Source organism: Choloepus didactylus, chromosome 18 (genome assembly GCF_015220235.1).
Source record: "Choloepus didactylus isolate mChoDid1 chromosome 18, mChoDid1.pri, whole genome shotgun sequence".
NCBI lineage: Eukaryota > Metazoa > Chordata > Mammalia > Pilosa > Megalonychidae > Choloepus > Choloepus didactylus.
Genome location: NC_051324.1, coordinates 59240640 through 59265846, shown reverse-complemented (window position 1 = coordinate 59265846; position 25207 = coordinate 59240640). Strand labels below are relative to the sequence as shown.

The 25207-nt window shown below is 38.6% G+C and overlaps 1 protein-coding gene across 4 annotated transcripts in view; it reads right to left on the bottom strand.

Moving 5' to 3' along the window:
- The window catches only part of KANSL1 (KAT8 regulatory NSL complex subunit 1), a 243673-nt gene that overhangs the window by 176750 nt on the left and 41716 nt on the right, over window positions 1-25207 (bottom strand). For 3 of the 4 annotated variants that reach the window (XM_037810005.1, XM_037810007.1, XM_037810008.1), the window contains exon 1: window positions 13021-13160. The exons of the other annotated variant lie outside the window; for it this stretch is intronic. The gene's annotated coding sequence lies outside the window, so the exon portion shown is untranslated. Of the gene's footprint in view, window positions 1-13020; window positions 13161-25207 lie in introns of those variants that run through there. 4 annotated transcript variants of the gene reach the window in all.

Below are 25207 nucleotides of genomic sequence, written 5' to 3'. Positions count from 1 at the left end.
CAACTGTTTTCTATTAAGCCAGATACCATAAAGATTTGCAAAAAGTAAAGCGACGCCATTCACTAAACAGGTTTGTTTTTGATAAAAAAATTTTCATAGTATATAATGGATTTGTTATTTAATGAATTAGTAATAAATATTTTTAAAAATTTCTCAAAAGTTTCTAGTAATTATTGATAGATAACCCACAAGAGGTCTCTGTGGTTCTCAACCACTTTTAAGCATGAAAAGTGGTTCTGAAACCAAAAAGTTTCAGAATCACTGGACTAAGCAATTCTCCCCCCACACACAGGCCCAAAAAGAGGGCAATCTCAAATGTGGCCATCTTTATCATGAGATCAATACCAACATAGGATGGTAGACCCCACAGGACTACACTAACCTTCTTTAAATACTATGACAATTCAAATTATTAATATCAAAATATTTAAGCAAATGACTGAGAAAACATTTAAACATATATACATGTCAAATCTACCCATTGCTCCATATGATCGCCATTGCTCCTTATGATCTAGGGTATAGTTTAATGAACATCCTATGAATAACTAGATCTTCTGGGGCTCACAGTTTTATCCTTATGGACTTCCTGGCTTACAGCATTCCGTGTAACTCAAACTGTTCTATGCTCACTTTACCCATTTATATATTTATATTCCCAATGCAGTACAGTTGTTATAGATCAATTACCATAAGTTATCTGTTCAAAATATTGAGTCAATTTTATAATAAGCAAAGCATTTTCTCCCACAAACACAAAAATTCACTATCATATCTTTTGAATATATATATATATATATCAAAACGTAGCTGATATTAGCAATGTAAGGAGGCACATTATGAGTGCCAGATGACTAATTTAACAAGAAGAGTTGTACTGCCTGAGAGCACTACAGTAAGGCTCAGCAATGGGAGGAAACAACCTCCCTCTGGGGACTCAGGCAACGGCACAGATGTTACACGGCTTATACAAAACTTACTCAGAAAACCCAGACTCACTCAGCACACATGAAAAGAGGGCCATAATTAACATCATACCAAAGAAGGTACTTAAGTAGTAAACAATGTAAAGTTGTTTTAGAACTCTTCAATTCTTTGAAGTGCACAACTTAAGAGTTTGCTGGCTCAAATCCCTTCTCTTCCATGAAGACTTCTCTGACCACAGCCCTCTGAACTAACAGAAATTATGTCTGCAAACTTGACAATAATCACATACCTCTCAAAAGCAAAAATTTATTTTGTTTCCACTCTCTCTCCTTGGTCTCAATATCCCTATAGGATGCATTGCAAAAAGCAGTTACTACCATACAATCTATCTAAAATATGCAATCAGTGGCTCACAGCATCATCACATACTTGTGCATTCATCACCCAATCAATTTTAGAACATTTTCATTATCCCAAAAATAAAAATAAAATATAAGAGAAAATCCCCCCCCCCCAAAAAAAAGCAGTTACTAAAACAATCATTATCTGAGTAAGTAAAATAAGGATGGGAAGGAGGAGAAAATGTGACAGCTTCTCCAAAGGAATTTTCATTCTTAACTTCTAAACCTTTAGTTTTCTATACCAAAGAAACAATAAAATACTTTGAATAAAAAGACTGAAATTTCTATCTCTCTCCCTTCACTGATTTGAAATGCTATGATGAGATTGAGTATTATCCCAAAGGCATTCATGGGTAAAGGGAGCACTGGCTCCAGTGAGCGGGCCTAGCACACATCCTGGCTCTACCCCACATAAATTACTTATTCTGTTCCCTCAATTTCCTCATCTGCAAATAACAGATCCTATACCTCACAAGGTTGCTGTGAGGATCAAATAAAACACTTTCTATTACTTAGCCTAGTGGCTGGCACAAACATCCATTATTATTTTCACTGCACAAACACCCGTTATTATTTGTACTATTTTATAATCTGTAGACAAAAAGCAAATGTAGAAGGAATATCTTTCTATAAGATTTTTTAAGTCAAAGGGAAGATGGAAAACAAATAATTCTCTAAAATGTCAATGTACTTGAGAACTCAAGCACATACACAAAAGAAAAGAAAAAAAAAGGACAAGGCACCCAATGAGCAGTCAGTATTAGCTACAATTGCCAAAAACCATCACCCAAGTTTAGAACTTGCTTTTTTATCTTTCCCTTACATATCTAGATTTACTTTATTATTTCATGATGTTGCTTTCAATAAAAAGAAAAAACTAAATGTCCAACAATTCAACTAAATTATGAAACTATCCATACAACAGAATAGCATGCAACAACAAAAATAATAAGAGCTATATTTATGGATATAGGAAAAAGTGCCTGCCTCACTGTTAAATGAAAATAAAAATGGGTCACAAAACAAAACATATAATATGACTTCATTTTTGTATTAAAAAATATGTGATGAGATACTTTTGTCATTCTTTTTGCCTTTGGGTTACATAATTTCTCTACCATAAACATGTATTACTTGTGTAATAAAAGGAAAGGAAGCAAAAAGACAAATTCTACAGTCAAAAAATCCAATCAAAGCAAAACTTCAGTTTTACTAAATTCAACATACTGAGCAAAATGCTGATTACAACACTGATTCCCTCCCACTTGACCTCTACAAACTCCAAGTTATATACTTTCATTCTTCAACAATTTAAAGCAGAGAAAGACTGTCAAACATGAAATAGTTTTACAAAAATAGTACAACAGCTTATGATAAATCATCTTTCCCCCAAGAGTCCATAGCATTAAAGTTATAATTAATTTATTAATTCTCAAAACTACCTGGGCAGTTTAGGGCTGGGATCATAGTTTCCAATTTATTAATTAAGACAAATTATAAGGCCATGTTGTCCATTCAGAAAAAGGTAGTCAAACCTAAAATACCCCAATTTTAAGTTCCTCTAATAAATAACAGAGCTACTGTACCTGCTGCCACTGACTTAAATTACGATTCTGTAGTAAGTTTGCAGAGACAAAAGGAAAGCACTATCTAAAGGTCCTATAGCAATAAAAGGTCAGACTAGGTAATGGTTTCCCTTCACAGTTCCACAGAAGCTTTTGTGGGGCTAGAAAATGTTAAATAGGTCCAACAGCAACTGGGAGAAACACTTCCCTGATAGCAATTCACAATGCAGTTCATCATACCGAATACTCAAATATACGCCTTTACCAAACTTATTTAACAAATAGGCACATTTTTTCCATATCACCTATTAATAGCTTGCAGAAAATTGTTCTGAGGGACACAAGTTGGGATAAAGTTCAAATATGTGACCTCCAGAGGCCATTCCTGTGCTTAAGATTCTATCATTGCAAACAGCAATATAGGTTCAAGGACAAACTTCCACCTAACACCAGTGGCACTGGGGAAGCAAAAACACATCCCTAGGGCAGAGTTTCTGATCTCAGAACCACTGACATCTTGAACCAAATAATTCTTTGTCATGGGCGGGGGCGGGGGGGGGCTGCCCTGTACATTGTAGGATGTTCAGCTGCATCTGCAGCCTCTACCTACTAGATGCCAACAGCACCCTCCTCCCAATTACGACAATCCAAAATGCCTCGAGACATGTCAAATGTCCCCTGGGAACCACTGCCTAGAGATAGAGATATATTTTGTTTCCAGAGAGCAAAACCTATCTGGCTGCTTCAAATACTATAAAGGCAGACCTAATGCCATACCTACAGATGTAAAACTTGTTTTATTCTTTGTAAATTCCCAGGTATACAAGGATAATCTGGCATCATACACCTTGCAAAAATGTTAATAAGCTCCAGAAACCCAAGGGTTAGGTTGTCTGGCTAGTCAATAAGCCAAGAACTACTACAACCACATCTGCAGCAAAAACAGAAGCAAAAATCAGATGGGGAACAAAATTTTGGCCATAATGTGGGTTCTACTAAATTCTTCCTCCATCATTTCCTCATTACACTACACAAAGGAAAGAAACAGGAGGAGGAAGGATATTTATGGAAGTATCCATGAAGTGGTCAGAATTTCACCTGAGACCTGAAAATAGCTAAAGTTTTATCATGTAAAAGACTAAGGAGAATAAAACATGGCATTCTAGTGGGAGAAAATGACATGAGAAAAGGCAAGGCTGTGGGAAAACACAGGACACATTCTGGAGGTTAAAAGAAATTAATTTGCTTGAATATCTGCATATTTTAAGAGAGGAAGCAGTGAAGAAAAAGAAAAGACAGATTTTGAAGCCAGATCATAATGGGCAAACTATTTTAGCCATTTAAAGGCAGCAGAAAGTCAATAAAGGTTTTTCAAATGGGGAATACTTTAAGGAGGGGTAGGATAGATTGAAAGAAAGTAAAACGGCAAAGATGGCAAAGAACAATGAAGAAGCTACTGCAATAATCCAGACAGGATGCAACAGAAATCTCAACTAAGGTGGTCACCACAGTACAATGGTCAAAGTCTCCTTCAAAGCTTAAATCCAGAAATGCCAAAGGACTACTTAAAGTCTACATGAGGGCCAATTAAGTAAAACAAACAAAATATGTCTAGAATCTAAGGTAAGAGTGTTTCTACCTACCTGTCATAACTTATCTCACTTAGGAACTCTTTCCACTTACTTCTCATAAAGCCACTGAGGTCTGATTCATCTCCTCTTTCAACAGCTCAGACACAGTTATCATAATAGCCTCCTGACTAGTGCCTCAGTCCTCCAGTCCATCCTATAGCTTTTTATCATATCACTTCCTACTCTAGAAGAGCCCCTAGTACCTTTTTCATGAGTCCAAATTCCCAAAGATGAAACCTAAAATAAAATCAGGGTATAGTCATCAGGTGGCATGGGACTTGGAACTTTCTACACTGTTTCCCAACTCTGCCCCTTTGCCTATGCTGTTTCTTCTACCTTGCAGGTCCTTCTCCTACTCTTCTGGCCCAAATCCTTCAATACATAGTATCTCCACAAAAATTTCTCCAGACTATTCAGACTCACATCTCTTTCTTCCCACTTAAACTGTATGATGCACTTAAAGTCATTAACTCTCAATCCAAAGTATCTAAATGCTTCCTAATTGTCAATTTATTAATTCTATTTCTAAGATATGTGAAATTATTTAATAGCATCCTTCTTCTGCATGCTCAATAACTCTATCTAGAGCTTAGTTAAGTAAGCATTTACTATTTGGCTCCAGTCATCAAAAAAGATTTCATGAGGAGTCTTCAAGTCAAGTATAAGTAAGAGTTTGCTAAGCAGAGAAGGATGGGGAAATTCAAAGAAACTGTCATGATAAAAAATATTATTCCGGGGATGATCCACAAAACAACTTAGATGACTCACGTGATACATGTACAGCTTTCCTCAAAATAAAAGTATGAGAAAAAAGCAGCTATGTGATTTGTGAATTAGTACTGGAAGCTACAAATTCTAGAATGTCAATTTATAGGAAGTACTACGAATTATTTCTTTTATGTGAGGACGAATGCAGATTTGTCATGAAATACAATGAGGAAGGGGTCAAAATTTTTATTGTAAAACAAAGCAATGATGTGCACCTAACACTTTCCTACGCCAACAGGGCTTCTTTGTTGAAAAGTGTGATATTACTAAGGGAATCATAGCTCTGACTGGAGGATGGAGGTTAGGGTGCTATTATGACTACTGTTCATTAACATTAGTTGACCTTTTTCTATGGTTGCTACTGTAATAAGTATTTTAAATATATGCTTTCATTTAATCTTCACAACATCATTAGATAAAGTACTATTATTCTCATTTTATACATGGGAAAATTTGATACTCAGAGTTCAATAATTTGTCCAAGATCACACAAACTACTAAATGGCAGAGCCAGGATTGCAACTCAAATCTATGACTCTAAAGCCCATGTTTTAAATTATTACACTAGGTAGTTTAAGGCTAGGTTTAAACTGCAAGGGCCTTAACTGCTAGACAACAAATTCTAAATTTTAGTCTTTACAGAGGGAAGTCAATGAGGGAGCACCAATTACCTACTGGGTATCTCCAATAAATATTTATTAAAATGCCTACAGCATTCAAAGCACCATATTAAGTGCCTTCAAGGATGAACAAAGGTCTGTAGAGACAAGACCCTATTAATGTGATCAAGGATCTCCATGAAGACCATATCCGTGGCCCCTCACACAGGCTAAGAAGTGGGTGAGGTCAGGGAAGACTTCCCAGAGGAAACATCTGAGCTGAAAACTCAAGAATGAGCAGGATCCAGCATCTCCCATACAGTTACTTTAACATCTCACATCCAAAACCTATTCCCTGCCCCCAAAACCAGTTCCTGCCCCTCAGCATTCCCTATATAAGTAAACCATAATCCCAATAACTAACCTACCTTCTATCATAAATATCTCATTTAAATGTCTACTAGTGCCAGACAAACAGAAAGACTACAGGAGTCCATGGCCTAATGTTGGAGACATTAAGAATTATAACAGTTGGAGACATTAAGAATTATAGCAGTTTCATTACTGCCAAAATTAGAAGATATAAACTAGGTGCTAAGGTAGCATAGATGATAAAGCACAGGTTTTGCTGAAGGGGTCAAGGAAGGTTCCCAGAAAGATGACATTCTGACTGAATTTTGAAGGCTGAGAGGGAGAATTCAACAGGCAGAATAAGACACATTCATTCCATCCTTCGTGCCACTTGCCTTAGTTCAGAACCTAATTATGTACTGCAATAACCAAGGCATAATAATCTCCCAACTGTCCTTCCATATTCCTATCTTAGCAAGCCTCTAATCTAGCCTCCACCATCAAAACGATTATTGAAGGAACAAAGGAAGGAAAGTAACAAATCCGAACATGACATGCTCCTGTTTAAAATCCTTTTAGGTTAAGAATGAACCCAAACTCTGCCACATTAGCATTTATCTGCCCCTCTTTTTTACATTCAGTCTCACCTCCAACCTGTCTGCACTTTATTGACACTAATCTTATTTATGGTCCAGGCTTTTTAATGCCCCTGCACCTCTGCTCATGCTAATCTTTCCTTGAAGGTTCACCTCCAAGATTACATGCTCTTTCAATTAGTCCCCATTCCTTCCAGGTTAAGTTAGGTGTTCTCCCTTTAGGGTCTTATCTGCACTACCATGACACCCTGGGCAACAGCTCATAATGGAATATAAACTCCCAATTTTGTCTGTCCCCTCCTTTCTTAAACTTCTTAAAAGGATTATGGTTTATCTCTATCCCCTGCATGACGGCAGTGCTTGGAAGACAATGGACGAATATACATTTTTAACCTGAGCATTCTATGCAGAATGCATCAGATAGAGATCCATTGGGAAGTTAGTACCAATGTCTGATCATGAAGAAACAGCAACCTAACAAGCAGCAGGCATCTGAATCAAGAGAGACTTAATCCACATCATATTCCAGTCATTTACAAGGCCAATCACCTGTATCCAGACTGGCAAACTTTTAAACTATGCATTTTACACTGTTAAATTTTGTTAAACAAGCCTTCTGAAAACAGTATCAACCAAAAATTTGAATGCAATTACCCAAACTTTTATCTAACAATTACACTTCTTGGAAACTTACAAATATTCTCATAGGTACACAAAGATTTATGCACAAGAACTTTTACTTCAGAATTGTAATACACACACACACAGAAAAGAAATGCCTTAAATTTAAAATAAAAGGAAATACACTAGAATATTAAGCAGCCACTTAAAGAACTGTATATGCTGCTGTGAAATTCCTGTGATATACAGCTAAGTGGGGGGGGGGACGTGGAGAGCAAGCAATGTAAGTATGATCACATTTGTGCTTTAAACATATAAAAACAGAGAAAACTGTTTTGAAGGATGACTACATATCAAACCATAAACAGTGTTTATACTACTTTTATCCTATTACGGAATTCAAATTTCCTACCAGTCTGTAGCTCACCTAAAACAAAAAGAAAAACAAAATTCATTTTCATCTGGTCTCTTTTCCACAAACCCTAGTGATACAAGTGCTTCTGAACAAGTCTAAAATTGAAGACGTCTTGAAGAGTCCAAGCTATTCAAAACCAAATGGGTCATTTTTGGAGGTCCTAGCCAAATTCCAGGGATCTCATTGAAATCTACCTTATCCCTAAAGAGAATATTGAATTAACGGTAAAAAAACATTACTGTTTTCCAACGCCAGGGAAGTATTAAAAGTTCGTATTAACATCCTCCTTTCATTCCTTTGGGAAGTATCAAAGAGAACTAGGAGGCATGCAGTCCAATTTTTTATATAAATATACTTAAGGTCTTCAAACATCCTCAGTTCTCCAAGGTAAAATATGAACAGTTTAATCAAACTTTCCTGACTGTTCAACTTATCAGACTAGGATTTCTACAAAGCCTCTATGCTAGCAAACTAATTAGCTTTTTGCCCCTATCCCTTCCCACCCTTCAGTGGAGGTACTAATGAGCAGTCAAAGGCCAAATAGCAAAAGAAGCCTGGATATCAGTTCTTCCCAATTTTTGGCTTAATATTCTAACAAAAATTCATCTCTTTTATACCCCAACACTTACCCTCCAACTGCATTTAACCAGGTCTGAACCTAAGCTGCTTCCTTTTTAAAAAGGAATTAAAAGGTGAGGGACTCCCATTAAGTCTGATGTCACTCAAGCAACTTTTTCCAAACAAGGGCAGAATCTACTGTGCTTAAAATTCAGAGTGAGATCTCATTTTGGGTTCCTGGTTCAAGTAACAAGAACCAGAGTTTTTGATAACATGTAGATAAAAATGTGCTGAAGTTACCTTCACCTTACATTTCCTAACTCTCAAGCTTGGAAGAAACTATAATTCTAAAAAAATCAGATCTAGAGAAAGGAAGGCAAAGTCTCATTCTAATAACAAAAGATATAGCTAAACAATTCTCAGTTTTCCCTGGTAGCATCTGAAGGCCAGGGAATTCAAATGTTAAATTCTATGGAGCTGACTTAAAATCTTAGAAAACCAAGGTTTGCAGAGGGTAACACTTATTAAGCAGCTGCTATTTGACAGACACTGCTACCCAATTGGGAAACAAGAATTTAAAAGGGCTCTACCCTGAAGGATCTCTAAAAAGGTTTAAAAACTCTCATATACAATCCTTACATTTTTCTTTCAGATTGACCAAGTTTGCTTTTCATTCATAAATATGAATCATGCTCTCTACTTCAGTGAAGTCCATTTCCTCACAGCGTTTTAGTGTTACCTGCATTTTAGCATTACCTACCTTTCTCTTACAGGAAAAAACTTTAAAAATCAACGAAAATATCTATCGCAGCCCATTTTGTAGTCCAGGCTTTTTGGTAAATCATACCTTTGGCTTAGTTTCTCCTATATATTTTACACAATATCCTAAAGGACAGGCATATGGCATAATGCAGGAACAAATGATAACTGCACAAACAGTTACCCTCCTAACTAGGCATACCAGTCTTTTCCTCTGACCCACAATTCTTCCCAAATCTTCAAGTAACTACCAAGAAAATTACTTACCTACTAACTCTTCTGGTGGCCTTCAAATGACGGTGATCTCCAGTATAGTAGGATTTTTATCTTTTCTAATTCATAGTGCCTTTTCTAACCTTACTTTGGTTCAGGTGAGTTTTGAGCTCACATTTCAGGGAATGAAAAGTAACGATGAAGGAGTCGTGTCTGTTATTTAGAATTATTAGTCTCTGCCAGGAATATTTTTGCACACCGTTTAATGTGCCCAGAGGCTAATATGTAACTTATTAGAATAGAAACAAATTTAAATATGCATCTTCAAAACAACAGAAGACTCAAAAAGTAGTCTTAATATAAATTTCCAAGAAATAAAGTTTTATTTTAGGGAAAAGATATGGTCCAAATCTCTACACTGACAGAGCTGGCAGGCCAGGTGTTTGAGGCCATTTAAGACACCTGCTCTGTACTCCATAAAGTGAGAAAGTAAAGGTGTACTAATGTAAAATATATTTCTTGAGACCTAGAACATTCTTACCAGTCAGGGTAGACATTTACTTAAAAAGGAGAAAGAGCACAAAGAAAAGGTGCTTTAAAACTTGAAATAAACCACTCTATGGTGAGATTTGCTCTGGACAATCAACCTAAGACCACATACTTAGTCTGCACTATTCCCTCTCACCCAAACTCAAGGGAACGGGGTGGGGGGTGGGGGGTGCTTTGGAAAAATCAATTAGCTTTAAAAAAAATACCTCTTTCCAGGATGGAGGACATTTAATTCCTGTGTCTTGGTTTTCACCAAAAAGAAAAAATAACCTCTACCAAACCTTCCAAGGAAGCTGAATAAATACAAGAGGAATAAGCATTACTCTTCAAACTCAGGGTTTTCTATAACTATTCTTTAGACAATCCAATATAGATTAGCTTGATTTTTTAAAATTGCTTTTCTAGTATAATAAGGTAACTAAGTTTTAGTCACAAAAGGACCTAACTAGAACAATGGAACACTAAAATACTTTCTCAAATAAGGACTGCCAATCACAAGGAAACTATGTTTACAGACTACATATCAGGTCATATCACACAAAACATCTAAAATTTGTTATTCACTTTAAAATACAAAATTAAAATTACTAAGTGGTCATCCCAATAAAATACAGAGGATGTGCAAATATTGAAATGCAAAAGTATTAGCAATGTTTTAAAAAGGAAAAAAAAAAGTATTTTCTTCTTATTTTCTAACTTCCAGATTTCTCCTCAAACAGGTTAAGTCTCCTAAAAATCAAAGAGTGCTGTGCAAGTTTAACCATAGAAATAACATGTGTAGGCAGGAAGAAAGAACATCAGACAAAAATTTAACATCTCACTTCGTGCTACCAATGTTCTGACTGAGGCTTTCACAAGGGTGCAGGAACACTTCCAAACAAAACCACCAATGAATGAACCGTTCATTTCAATAGATTCAGGTGGACAAAATGACAAAAAACCCACCCTACCTCATTAAAGGTTCTAACAAAACTTAATCACTCTTTTAATTATTTACAGACACGTATCATAAACACTTATATACTTAAACAAAGCAGTCATCAAAGACCATGTCCGTCATAACACAGAATACCTACCTTTGTCATCACAACACCAAATATTACCCTCCAAATAGTTCACATATGAGAAATAAAAAGTTAACCACCTGAAATTATGAGGTCACTAACAAACATGTTAAGGGCAAAGGGATTTCATACTTAAACCTAGTGGATAAGCCTAATGGAAATTCAATGCTGGTAGTTATCCCACATTTATAATACATTTTCAAAATTCCCGAGGGATGACCATTTTTACCTTGCCTTATTTTTAGAACTACTCATCACACTGCACATATCACATGACATGATGTAACTGCTAGGAAAGAAAATGGCCCAAACCGTTAAAAACATACATGGGTAAGAGGAAAGAGATCACATACTTAAGAATCACTGTATCTCATATTTACTTAAAAAAAAAAATACATTTTAAAACCTCTGTTAGGTAGAAAACAATTATTACTCAAAAATATACACCGTTGTTAGGAGAAAAGAAAAAGAAAAATAGTTTTAACTGACGATGCCTAAAGACAATTAGAAATTTCTAAACTAGTTAGTACGTTAGAAAAGGAACCAAGCATATCCTATGGGGGGGGGGCGGGTAGACACACACATCCACTTAGGCCTTTGTAAACAGTGGTACTTTAAATAACCCAAAAAAGCAGGGAAAATAGAAACTACATGCCATTCTGAAAAATGGAAAATACAGTATATTCTAATGTGCTATTTTCCATACTTGAAAGAAGTTACGAGATGAAGTTAAACAATCTATAACTATATCATGATTATGCAAGGCAAAGATTATGTAATTGTATCGTTTATTTAAAAATATTTTCCCGACTCGAAAACTAAAACAACTAAAACATTTTAAGCCCTCCAACGGGGAGGAGGGAAGTTCCTCTGGGCTACAATTTAAAAATATAAACATACACCCCAAACAAACAAACAAAAAAACACAATGATCGCTAGCCACGTGACAAAAGAGATGGCAACACCACGATTGTGAATGGAGGGGAGAGAGGCGAGGCTGGAGGACTGGGGAGATTTCTCCGAACTTTGGGGCCCGCGGGATTCGGATATCCCGATCCATGAGGTACCAAACTCTAACCCCTTTAGTTGTATTGTTAACCCTCTCAAGTACAGTTTTATTAAGAAATCACTAAAAATGCTCCAATGACCTCCAGAATAAAAGGGGGGGGGTTCGAGAAGGAGGAAAGAGCAATTTAAAGTGGCGCCATGTCACCCCTTCTCCCCTAAGGCAATCAATAACCAATAGTTAAGTAACGTGTTTTTCTAAAAAACCGCACTGGGATCCTGACATTGGAAAACAAAAAGATTTTTAGATAAAACATGAGGGTAGGGTTATTTATCGTATGGAAAACAATCAAACTATTTGCTGAGAAAAGATCGCCAGCCGGAAAACAGGCCCCCCCAAAAGGCAGTAAGATTCCAACTCATCTAAAAGCAAATAAATGCCTCTTCTTCTTTAGTTAAAAAAAAAAAAAAAAAGATCGCCCAAGGGAGACTAGATTTGAAACCGTAAGTGACCTCAATTTACAGACAACAAAAATAATAAATAAATGAAACAAATAACCATCTCACTAAACAATCAGAGTTGTGATACAAACCGTGAAGCGCGCAAGATGTGTGTTTTGAGCAGAGAAAGGCCTTTAGCAGTCAAGAGAAGTTCAAGGCGAGAGCCAGAGTTTGTTTCGGGATTTTTTAACAGGAATAAATCATGTTTTTAAGGCCGCATTTTTAAATAGAACGCCAAAGGAAAACCTGGCGAACTAGGCGGCAGCTGGTGGGGAAGGGCCCCCGCACACCCCCGCCCTTGGGGTGACTCCCAGCCCCGGACCCGCAGCAGGGAAGCCCGAGAGGCCATTTAAAGTTCCGGGGATTTCTGCTCCCCTGCCCTGCCTTTCTAGTTACAACTAACAAAGAGAGGGAGAAATGGGAGCCACAGGGAGAGCGAGGAGAAGGAGAAAGGGCAGCGGGAGGAGGAGAAGAGGAGCAGCAGCAGCAGCACCTACCACGTGATGGAAGAGCGTAGCCCGGGCGGATTCAGCCCCACAAAATGGGCGCAGTTTGCAAACAGCCCCCTGGCCTGAGCGCCGAGGGCTGGCGGCAGCGGGCGGAGGCGCGCGGTGGCGGCTCCGGCCCGGGCCCGCCGCTCTCCTCCCCCCCGGCGCCCGGAGCCGCCCTGACTTTCCGAGCGGGGGGGGCAAGGCGGAGGGGGAGGGGAAGGCGGCGGCGGCCGGGAGCAGCCGCTTTTTCTTCTCTTTCGGGCCTTTTCCCCGGCCTTCCTCCGCGCCGACGGAACCTGCGCACGGCAGGGGACCGCAGCCCGGCCGGGAAGACGGGCGGGGGCAGAGGGTGAAGCTGCCCCCCCGCCCCGCACAAACAAGCGCCGCCGCCTGCAGCCCGGAGCCCGCACCCTGACCGCCACCCCTGGATGCCTCTTCTCGGCAGGGGAGCGCGTTCTGACCGCCCCCCCGTGCCGCCGCGGCGAGAAGAGTTGGCTTCGCTACGGTGCTCGGTTCTCCCGCCGGCTGGGCGAGCGGTGGCGGCGGTGGCGGCGGCACTGGGAAAATGGCGGCCGAGCTCCTTTTCCCTCCCCCCCTTTAATCTGAAGCGGAGGGAGAATGGAGCGAGCAAGCAAGCGGGCGAGCGCCGGGGACACGAGGAGGAGGGACAGCAGCGCCTCCGCCGGCTGCGGCTGCGGCTGCGAAGGGCCGCTCCGCTCCGGCGCGCCGCCAGGGGGCGCCCGCCGCGCCGCCCCCGCGGGCCGTGAGGAGGCGCGGCCGCTACCGCCGCCGCCGCCTCAGTCATGGCTCCTCGCCGCGGTTGCTGTTCCTGATCCTCCATCTGCCGAGGCCGCGGCGCCGGGACCCAGCTGTTCCCGCGCCATTCGGCGACGGCACGCGGCACTGCGGCAGGCGGGAGCGGGTCCCTGGCTAAGGCCGAGGTGAGGCTAACCTGAGGCACTGACGCCGTCACATTCCCTCCGCGCTGGGACTGGCGGTGCCGCGCGCCGTCTATGAGGGGCTAGTGCGGCTGAGCGAGAGGACGTGAGCGAGGAACTTGTCTGCACTGTGTAGTAAACAGGGTACTGCAGTCGGTGCCACAATACTCCAGAGATATATGCTTGCTGAATCAGGTAGCAAGTTCTCTGACCAGTGAAGCGGTTTCTGCCGCCCTTTGTCCTAGCAACCAGACTACACTGCAGCACGGCTGGGCAACAACCACTGCACGCCGCTACGCGGCTGCCAGAGTTAGAAAGAAAAAAAAAAAAAAAAGAACATCGTCACGGCGCAGGCGCAGGCCAGGGTCCGCGTCGGGCCAGCCCGGGAAGGGGCGGCAAGGAGCCAGAAGGGAAGTGATGGCCCACCAGCGCCGAGCCCACTGGGAACTGTAGTTTTCGTTAAGAAGCACGAGTCTGGTTCTGGGTGTCATAGTGGGCAGATCCTCCAAAAGAGGCAAATGGCATTACACAATGAGTATTTTTGCTTCCTGCCACGACCAAAAGGAAGTTCACTGCTATGCTAAAAGTTTAACAAAGAACTCCGTAGAGAAAACCAAATCTCACAACTAAATACAAACATCCCACTTTCTTGCCAGAGTTGGTATTAAACTGGTGGCATGTTATCATTTCTCATGACCAGTTTCTTATTTTATTCCTTTCCCAAAACAAGGACTTCAAATAATAGAACTTTCTCTTTAAAAAAAAAATGGAACTTTCCCTAGACTTTAAACATTCAAGAATATATTGCAAAGTTTCACATTTACACAAATTGCAATTCCACTATCCTTTAAAACTAAAGAAAAAGTTGCCAAAAGATGAGCTCAGTGCTTTGAGATTTAAAAAAGAAACTGTTTTGTGAAACGTTATTCCAAATGACTGAAGAAAACAATGGTTCCAACAATTAAATTGTAAAATTCAGCAGATGAGAAGGGCATGCTCTGCTATCAAAAAGGAAGAGATAGGAAATGCTCAATACTTTTTTGTGGCTTACCAGAACCAATATCCGGTGTTATGCGTCACTTCTGCTAGTCAAAAAACACCCTCACTAACGTAACAGAATGGTTTTAGTATGCCACAAAGTTATACTACAGATGTCCTATAGCACCTGCACCTATATCTCTATCCGTTTGCAGACTCTCAATCATAGTCATGGTTCTCAAATACCAAAAGCAGGCAACTCAAAGTCACAGACTCAAATTACACAAAAAATAAACTAAAATATGTATACATATTAGAATACAATATAATCAAAACTAATAAAAAACACAAAAAAATCCTTTGTCTTGGATCTCTAGTTTATAATTTTGGGGAAAATTTTTAGTTGAATAAAAAATGCCCACACATACATATCTCCACATAAATAGTGTAATTCCACAAAATACAGCAGAAGGGTGTTAAACACACAATTCAAGCACCAATAGATGGCAAACTAGAGCCCTAATCTGAAGATTCTGAAATCTAAATTAGCAGTATGAAAAACACCAAATAAGGCAAGCCCTTTGCAGTGTATACTTAAATATTATGTTCAAAGACATACCACAAAATAATTTAAAAACTCAACTGTCAGATTTAATTACAGCCCCCCAAATAACCAAGGATATGAAATAGTTTTTTTTCATGGATTAGGAGAAAGGTTGGAAATGTTCATTTTAAACTATGCATTTGGAGGAAAATTAAACTTCAACCTTCCCTTTCTCTCACTGCCTAGCCCAAGAGTCAGGAGTTCATAGTGTTTATGACCCTTAAATCAGTCAACCTGTTTTACATTCTTATCTCAAATCAGATCTCTTTCTGTCATGGCACTGATTTATACAAATAAGGATATTCAAAGGTGACCCACTATTGACACAAAATTCTCAGGGAGATTTTAATCCACCCCCCCCCAACAAAAAAAACAGTGGATAATGTCAAGGCTGATTAGTACACACACTCATACTACTCACTTTCAAATCACTCTTGTAATGGTCATTGTGCTTGACTCCCCAATATCCACTCTATCTTATTCTAAGTGGTTAGTCCTCATTCTCTTTGCCAATGATTGCTTACGAATAGGCATGGAACCCAATCCTGGCCAATGAAACACAGTGGAAGTCCCCTGGAAGGCCTCCAAGAGAGAGCTGTGAGAAAAGCTTCTTGAATCCTAAAGAGACCAAGGAGATAATAGTCTCTTTTCCTTAGTGCTCAACACGACACCTTCAAATGCTACAGTCACCTTGCAACAAACCTGAAAATGCCACCACCAACAAAAAGGCAGAACAGGGAGTTGGCAAGAATTGTGGTTCTTGGTGACAGCATTAAGTCTCTATATCAACCAATCCTGAGATCTGCCCAACTTCTAGACTTCCAACTATGAGAACAATGTAGCAATAAATATTTACTGTTTAAACCTATTTGAGTTTGGTTTCCTATACCTGAAACCAAAAGCATACTGATTAATTTTTTATATTTTATATTATTTGTATTGTATTACTTTATAATGATTTATTCTCATGTTTTATATCATTTTTATATCACTAATATTATTTGTCCTCAGAAAAGCACTTCTCTCCTTATATACAACTCTATACCCATCCATGTCTTTATGTGTTTTCTTTGCCTAGAAAAAAGAACCACCTCTCCTCACCATCATTCCTTGTCTAACCATCAACACCAACACCAATTTACCACCAGACTTATTTTTCTTTCAATAAATATATGCTCCACCACCATGCTGTTACCACTTACTTACTTCACTTAATAATATAAATAACTGGCACTATATTACCCTGCACTTGGTTAAGTGCTCTCTGTAATCCCTCTGAGGTTGTTTCATATGACAGTCTTACCCCCAAAAGCCAGCCTGAAAACTCTTGAAGGTAGGAACTATGGTTATTCCAATTTCAGATCTATTACTCTCATCTATACAAAAAACATAATCAAAAAAGGCACTCTCTAATTTCCCAACCATAGACATTTTGACTAGCCCAAAATTCTAAAGCAGAATACTTGACCCCAAGTTCAGTACCTTGAATGTCCAAACTAATCTCAAAAGGACAATGTGTGTTTCTATTAAGACACAGAATTACCATATGACCCAGAAATTCTACTCCTAGTTATATACCCAAAATAATTGAATGCAAGGATTCAGATATTTGAACAATGTTCATAGCAACATTATTCACAATAGCCAAAAGGTGGAAACAACCCAAGTCTCCCTCAATAGGTGAATGGATAAACAAAATGTGCATACACATACTATGTAATATTATTGTCCTAAAAAATAAATATATGATAAATGAATATATCTCAATAAAATCTGAAAAAAAAAAAGGAATGAAGTAATGATACATGTTACAACATGGATGAACCTTGAAAACATTATACTAAGTGAAATAAGCCAGATGCAAAAAAACAAATATTGTATGATTCCACTTCTAAAGACAGACGTAGATTAGAGGTTACCAGGGACAGAAAGCAGATGGAATAGAGAGTTATTACTCAATGGGTATGGAGTTTCTGTTTTGGGTGATGAAAAAGTTTTGGTAACAGATGTTACTGATGATAGCACAACATTGTAACTAATTAATTCAAGTGAATTGTACACCTACAAATGGTTAAAATGGCAAATTTTGTGTTTTATATATGTTACCAAAATTAAAAAAAAAAGAAAGCTGGATCAAAAAAAGGACAAGAACATTGTTTTGCACTTAAAAAAAAAAAAAAAAGACACAATTATTATTTAACCTAAGACAAAGTTCCAAAGCCTAGACTACTTAAGTTTCAAAGGGACAAGGACCCCAGTTTTTGTCATTTACTTCTGCATTCCTGATACCTAGTCCAGAACCTGGCACAAAAATGGCACTTCATAAGAATGTGCCAAACAAATGAAAAAGGTATAGCTTAGTAACTAAGACAATGGGCTCCAGGGTTAGCCTTATATTTGAATCCTGGCTCCATCATTTACCAACTGTGTTACTTTGGGCAATGTACTTAACCTATAAGGCGAGGAGGAGTGGTTCTGCTCTGTAAAATGGAGATAATACTATTACTACTACTACTACTACTACTACTACTACTACTATTACTATTAATGAATGAAATTATTTTCTACATTTCTATAATTGAGAGGTTAAAACACTAGGTAAGCAAAGGGCAGCACCTCTTTCCTACTCCAAACTGCAAATCTCCATCTACAGAATCCATCAAACAATGTATTCATTAATAAACTCATAATACTATGCATAAAAATATTCTGAGCTCTCTAAAAACAAATTCTAATTCTGATTCTATTTCTGAGGATTATTTTATATAAGGCCACATAAACATATTCAAAAAAATTGGTGGGCACATACTAAGTTCAAGACTGTGTTCCAGATATCAAAGAAATGAACGTACAACAAACTATTAAAAAGACAGTATTAAAATTACATCATGGAAAAAGGCCTTCCAGGAAGATGGTGGAGTAGGTGAGGCAGACGGGCTTCTCCTTTGTCAGAGTAACTAGAAAGGGGCTGGAGGACACCAGAGACCATGGTTAAAGGGTGTGACCGGCCACAGAAGGTCCCCCACAGTACATGAAGGGGACAACTGACAAAAATGGAGGAGAGACGGCGGCTGGGGGGACCTGGTGAGTGTGTTCCCCATCCGGGCCACCCCATCAACCCCTAGGCCAGCAGGCCACTGCCAGGCAAGGGAGTGAGCAGCAGCTCTCCACTCCTATCCACCTACCTTGACAATTTGCTGGGGGGTGATCCTCCACAGCCAGACAGTGGAGAACTCCCAAGAGGGAACCCAGCAGGCTGTGACTGCTCTCTCCTGCCACAGAAGTATGGAGGGTGCAACGATGAGTAGCAGGGAAGGCAGAGGTGCCATACCGGAGATCAGGAGCCCCTCCCACACTCCAGGGACTCACGGGGGCAAGGCAGGCAGAGAACTGGCAGGCAGGGCCCGTGTCCCACCTGTGGGGTACCCTTGATCAGGCTTCCTGCCTACCTGCTCGAGGCCCACGTTGCAGCACCAGGTCTGGATTTCTGAGAGCACAAAGAGATCTGGTTCCCTACCTGGTTTGGACACTGCCCACCACACAGGAGAAGTTTGGGGAAGACTTACTTGAGAGTGCCACCTGTTGGCAGAGCTGAGAAACTGCACTCCAGCAAACCAAATTATATATAAATGCTCAAATAATTCTGCAATTCCCAAAATAACCCTGTCAAGACAAGAAAATGCCCTGAAACCAGCAAAAAATTACAAAGCACTTGAAGGATACAAAAGACATGGACAAGCAAAATGAACAAATTAAAAAGCCAGAAGAATATAAAATTTGGAGCAACAAATCTAAGAAGTACACACAAATATCAATATTATGGCTCAGGATATAAATGACATGAAGACAACACTAGAAGAGCATAAAGAAAAATTTGCAAGAGTAAATTAAAAAATAGCGGATCTTATGTAAATAAAAGATACCGTTGATCAAATTAAAAATACTCTTGAGACACATAACACCAGATTTTTAGAAGTAGAGGAATGAATTAGTGACCTCAAAGATAGGGTGATGGAAAGTGAAAGCACAAAACAATGAATGGTGAAAAAAATTGAAAAATTTGAAATTGACATCAGGGAAATGATGGACAACACGAAGCATGCAAATATAGAATCACTGGTGTTCCACAATGGGAAGAGAAGAGAATAGGGCTACGAAGAGCATTAGAAGAAATTGATGGGGAAAACTTGCCAACCCTTCTAAACAACATAAATATCGAAATTAAAAATGCCCAATGAACTCCAAAAAGAATAAATCCAAATAAACCTACTCCAAGACATATACTGATTGTATTGTCAAATGCTGAAGAGGAGAGAATTCTGAAAGCAGAAAAAGAGAAGCAATTCACCACATACAAGGGAAACAACATAAAATTAAGTACTGACTACTCAGTGGGCACCACGGAGGCGAGAAGGCAGTGGTATGACATATTTCAGATCCTGAAAGAGAAAAAAATGCCAGCCAAGAATTCTTTATCCAGCAAAGCTCTCCTTCAAATTTTCACAAACAAATGCTGAGAGAATTTGTTAACAAGAGACCTGCCCTGCAAGAAATATTAAAGGGAGCTCTACCAACTGAGAAAAAAAGAACGGAGAGAGGGGTCTGGAGAAAAGCACAGAACTGAAGAGTTATTAGTAAGGATAACTTAAAGGAAAAAAAGAGAAAGGGGGAAAAAAAATATCTAACAACTAAAAACCAAAGGATAAGATGGCTGGTTCAAGAACTCCCTTCACAGTAATAATTTTGAATGTGAATGGATTAAACTCTCCAATTAAAGGATACAGACTGGTAGAATGGATTAAAAAATACGACCCAGTGATATGCTGTTTCCAAGAGACTCATCTTAGACCCTGTGACACAAAGAGACTGAAAGTGAAAGGATGGAAAAAAATACTCCAGCCAAACTGCAATTAAAAGAAACCTGGGGTAGCTGTATTAACATCGGACAAGATACTTTAAATGCAAAGATGTCATAAGAGATAATAAAAGGGATAATTCACCAAAAGGAATTACAATTATAATTGTTTATGCACCCAATCAACGAGCTCCAAAATACATGAGATAAACATTGGCTAAACTGAAGGGAGCAATAGACACATATACAATAATAGTGAGACATTTCATTTCAATACACTATTTTCTTCTATAGAAAGACCAACTAGACAGAGGACCAAAAAGGAAATTATGAACATAAACAATATGATAAATGAATTAGACTTAATAGACACATATATATAGTTACATACCAAAGTACCAAGATACACATTCTTCTCTTTTTCCAGGATAGATCATATGCTGTATCACAGAACAATTTTAAAAGATTTAAAAAGATTGAAATTACTCAAAGCGTGTTCTCTAACCACAATGGAATGCAACTAGAAATCAACAACCACCAAAGAACCAGACCTTTCACAAACATATGGAGGTTAAACAACACACTCCTAAACAACCAATGGGTCAAAGAAAAATTGCAAGAGAAATTGGTAAATATCTAGTGACGAATGAAAATGAGAATACAACATACAAAAACCTGTGGGATGCAGCGAAGGCAGTGCTGAGAGGGAAATTTATAGCACTAAATGAAGATATCAAAAAGCAAGAAAGAGCTAAAACGAAAGACCTAATTGAGCAACTGAAGAGACTACAGAATGATCAGTAAACTAACCCTAAAGCAAGTAGACAAAAAGAAATAACAAAGATTAAAGCATAAATAAATGAACTGGAGAACAAAAAAATAGAATAAATAAAACCAAAAGTTGGTTTTTTGAGAAGATCAACAAGACTGACAAACTCTTAGCTAGACTGACAAAGTCAAAAAGAGAGAAGACTGAAATAAACAAAATCAGAAATGAGAAGGGGATAATTACTACAGATCCTGAACAAATTAAAAAAATTAAAATCATAAGGGTACAACTGTATGCCAGCAAGCTAGACAATTTAGAGGAAATGGACAATATCCTAGAACCACATGAACAACTTAGACTGCCCCAAAAAGAAATAGAAGACCGCAACAAACCAATCACAAGCAAAGATATCCAATCAATCATGAAAAATCTACCTACAAATAAAAGCCCAGGGCCAGATGGCTTCACAGGGGAATTTTACCAAACTTTCCAAAAAGAATTGACCCAATTCCTACTCAAACTCTTTCAAAAAATAGAAGAAAAAGGAATACTACCTAACTCATTTTATGAAGCTAATATCACTCTGATAACCAAAGCCAGATAAAGACACTACAAAAAAGGAAAACTATAGGCCAATCTCCCTAATGAATACAGATGTAAAAATCCTAAAGAAAATACTTGCAAATCAAATCCAAAGGCACATTAAAAGAATTATACACCATAACCAAGTGGGGTTCATTCCTGGCATGCAAGGGTGGTTCAACATAAAATCAATTAATGTAATTCAACACATTAACAAATCAAAAGGGAAAAATCAAAAAAGCATTCAACAAAAGTCAACATCCCTTTTTGATAAAAACACTTCAAAAGACAGGAATTGAAGGAAACTTCCTCAATATCATAAAGGGCATACATGAAAAACCCACAGCCAGCATAATATTCAATGGTGAGAGTTCCCTAAGATCAGGAATGAGACAATGATGCCCACTGTCACCTCCATCATTCAACATTTTGCTAAAAGTTCTAGTCAGAGCAATTCACCAAGATAGATATAAAAGATATCCAAATTGGAAAGGAAGTAGTAAAACTGTCATTATTTGCAGATGATATGATCTTATATTTGAAAAATCTTGAGAAACTGACAGCAAAGCTACTTGAACTAACAAATTCAGCAGAATATAAGATCAATGCACATAAATCAGTAATGTTCCTATACACTAGTAATAACCTAACTGAAGAGACAATAAAAAAAAAATTCCATTCATAATAGCAACTAAAAATGACAAGTACCTAGGAATAAACTTAACCAAGGATGTAAAAGACCTCTACACAGAAAATTACAAAATTTTACTAAAAGAAATAAAAAAGGACCTAAATAGGTGGAAAAATATTCCATGTTCATTGATAGGAAGACTAAATATTGTTAACATGTCAATTCTACTCAAAGTGATCTACAGACTCAATGCAATCCCAATCCAAATTCCAACAACCTACTTTGCAGACTTGGAAAAGCTAGTTGTCAAATTTATTTGGAAGGGAAAGGGGCCTTGAATTACCAAAAACAGCCTAAAAAAGAAAAACAAAGTTGGAGGACTTACACTTCCAGACTTAAGCTACTATAAAGATACAGTGGTCAAAACTGCATGGTATTGACATAAAGATAGTCCTATTGATCAATGTAATGGAATTGAGAGTTTGGAAATAGACCCCCGGATATATGATCACCTGATTTTTGATAAGGCCCCCAAATCCACTGAACTGAGACAGAACAGTCTCTTCGGGCTGGGAGAACTGGATAGCCAAAACAAACAGAATGACAGAGGACCCCCACCTCACACCCTATACAAAAATTAACTCAAAGTGGATCAAAGACCTCAATATAAGAAACAGTACCATAAAACTCCTCGAAGATAATATAATATAGGGAAACATCCTCAAGACCTGGTACTAGGAGGTCACTTCTTAGACTTACACCCAGAGCACAAGCAATGAAAGAAAAAATAGATAAATGGGAACCATTCAAAATCAAAAACTTCTGTGCCTCAAAAACTTTGTCAAAAAGGTGAAGAGGCAGCCAATTCAATGGGAGAAAATCTTTGGAAACCATGTATCTGACAAGAGACTAATATCTTGCTTATATAAAGAAATCCTACAACTCAATGACAATAAACAAACAGCCCAATTACAAAATGAGCGAAAGGTATGAAAAGCTATTTCCAATTACAAAATCAGCAAAAGGTATGAAAAGCTATTTCTCCGAAGAGGAAATACAAATGGCTGAAAAGCACATGAAAAAATGTTCATCTTCACTAGCTGTACAGGTTTGTATGTATTATGTCCCCCAGAAAAAGCCATGTTCTCTGATGCAATCTTGTGGGGGCAGACATATTAGTGGGGATTAAGTCGGAACATTTGGATTAGGTTGTTTCCATGGAAATGCACCCCACCCAACTGTGGGTGATAACTCTAACTGGATAATTTCCATGGAAGTGTGGCCCTGCCCATTCAGCATGGGCCTTGATTAGTTTACTGGAACACTTTATAAACTCAGACAGAATGAGCAGGCTTGCTACCGCCAAGAGGGACACTTTGAAGAACGCACAGAATCTCAGAGTAGCTGCAGATGAGAGACAGTTTGAAGACAGCCACTGAAAGCAGACTCTTGCTCCAGAGAAGCTAAAAGAGGACAAACACCCTAAGAGCAACTAAGAATGACATTTTTGAGGAAATGCAGCCTAGAGAGGAACATCCTGGGAGAAAGCCATTTTGAAACCAGAACTTTGGAGCATACGCCAGTCATGTGCCTTCCCAGCTAATAGAGGTTTCCCAGACACCACTGGCCATCCTCCATTGAAGGTACCTGATTGTTGATGACTTACCTTGAACACTTTATGGCTTTAAGACTGTAACTCTGTAACCACATAAACCTCCTTCATAAAAGCCAATCCATTTCTAGTATTTTGCATTCCAGGAGCATTAGCAAACTAGAACACTAGCTATTAGGGAGATGCAAATCAAGACCACAATGAGATATCATCTCACACCTATAAGAAAAGCTGCCATCAAACATCAGGAAACTACAAATGCTGGAGATGTTATTCATTGCTGGTGGGACTGTATAATGAAACAGCCACTCAGGAAGACAGTTTGGCAGCTTCTCAGAAAACTAGATGTTGAACTACCCTATGATCCAGCAATTCCACTTCTCGGTATATACCCAGAAGATTTGAAAGGAGGGACACGAACAGACATTTGTACACCGATGTTCACAGCAGCATTGTTCACAACTGCCAAGAGATGGAAACAATCCAAGTGTCCTTCAACAGAGGAGTGGATAAACAAAATATGGTATATACATACGACGGAATACTTTGTAGCATTAAGAAGCAACAAGATCTTGAAACACATGACAACATGGATGAACCCTGAAGATATAATTCTGAGTGAAATAACTCAGATGCAAAGAGGAGAGATATTATATGTTATCACTTAGATGAACTATCTGAACAATGTAAAATCAATGTCTTATAATGTAAGAATATTGGGGACCTATTGATAGACAGTAGCTAGTAAGGGGGAATGATAATCTAATATGTTCAGATATGTTAATGATGGTGAACTCAAAGATGTGGTAATGGATAGGGGTGACAATTGTTTATTAATGGAATTACAAGTATCAGAGCAGTACTGAAGGCAAATAGGAATAAAAGGGGCTGTTTAAAGGCATGTTTCCCACAGATCAGCACCACAAATATAAATAGGTGCTTGCAGGATATACTTCTAAAGTATGACACTGGCACAGAGTTGACAACAGAAGGGTACATGGGAAAAACCTATACATTTGCATACTAGAGACTATAATTAATACTAGTAATATTACACAAATACTACAGTTAAATAATTGGGGGCTGAGCTGGTTTGGACGTATTATGTCCCCCAAAATGCCATGTTCTTTGATGCAATCTTATGGGGGCAAATGTGTTAGTGTTGATTAGACTGGAATCGTTTGATTGAAGGTTTCCATGGAGATGTGACTCAATCAACTGTGA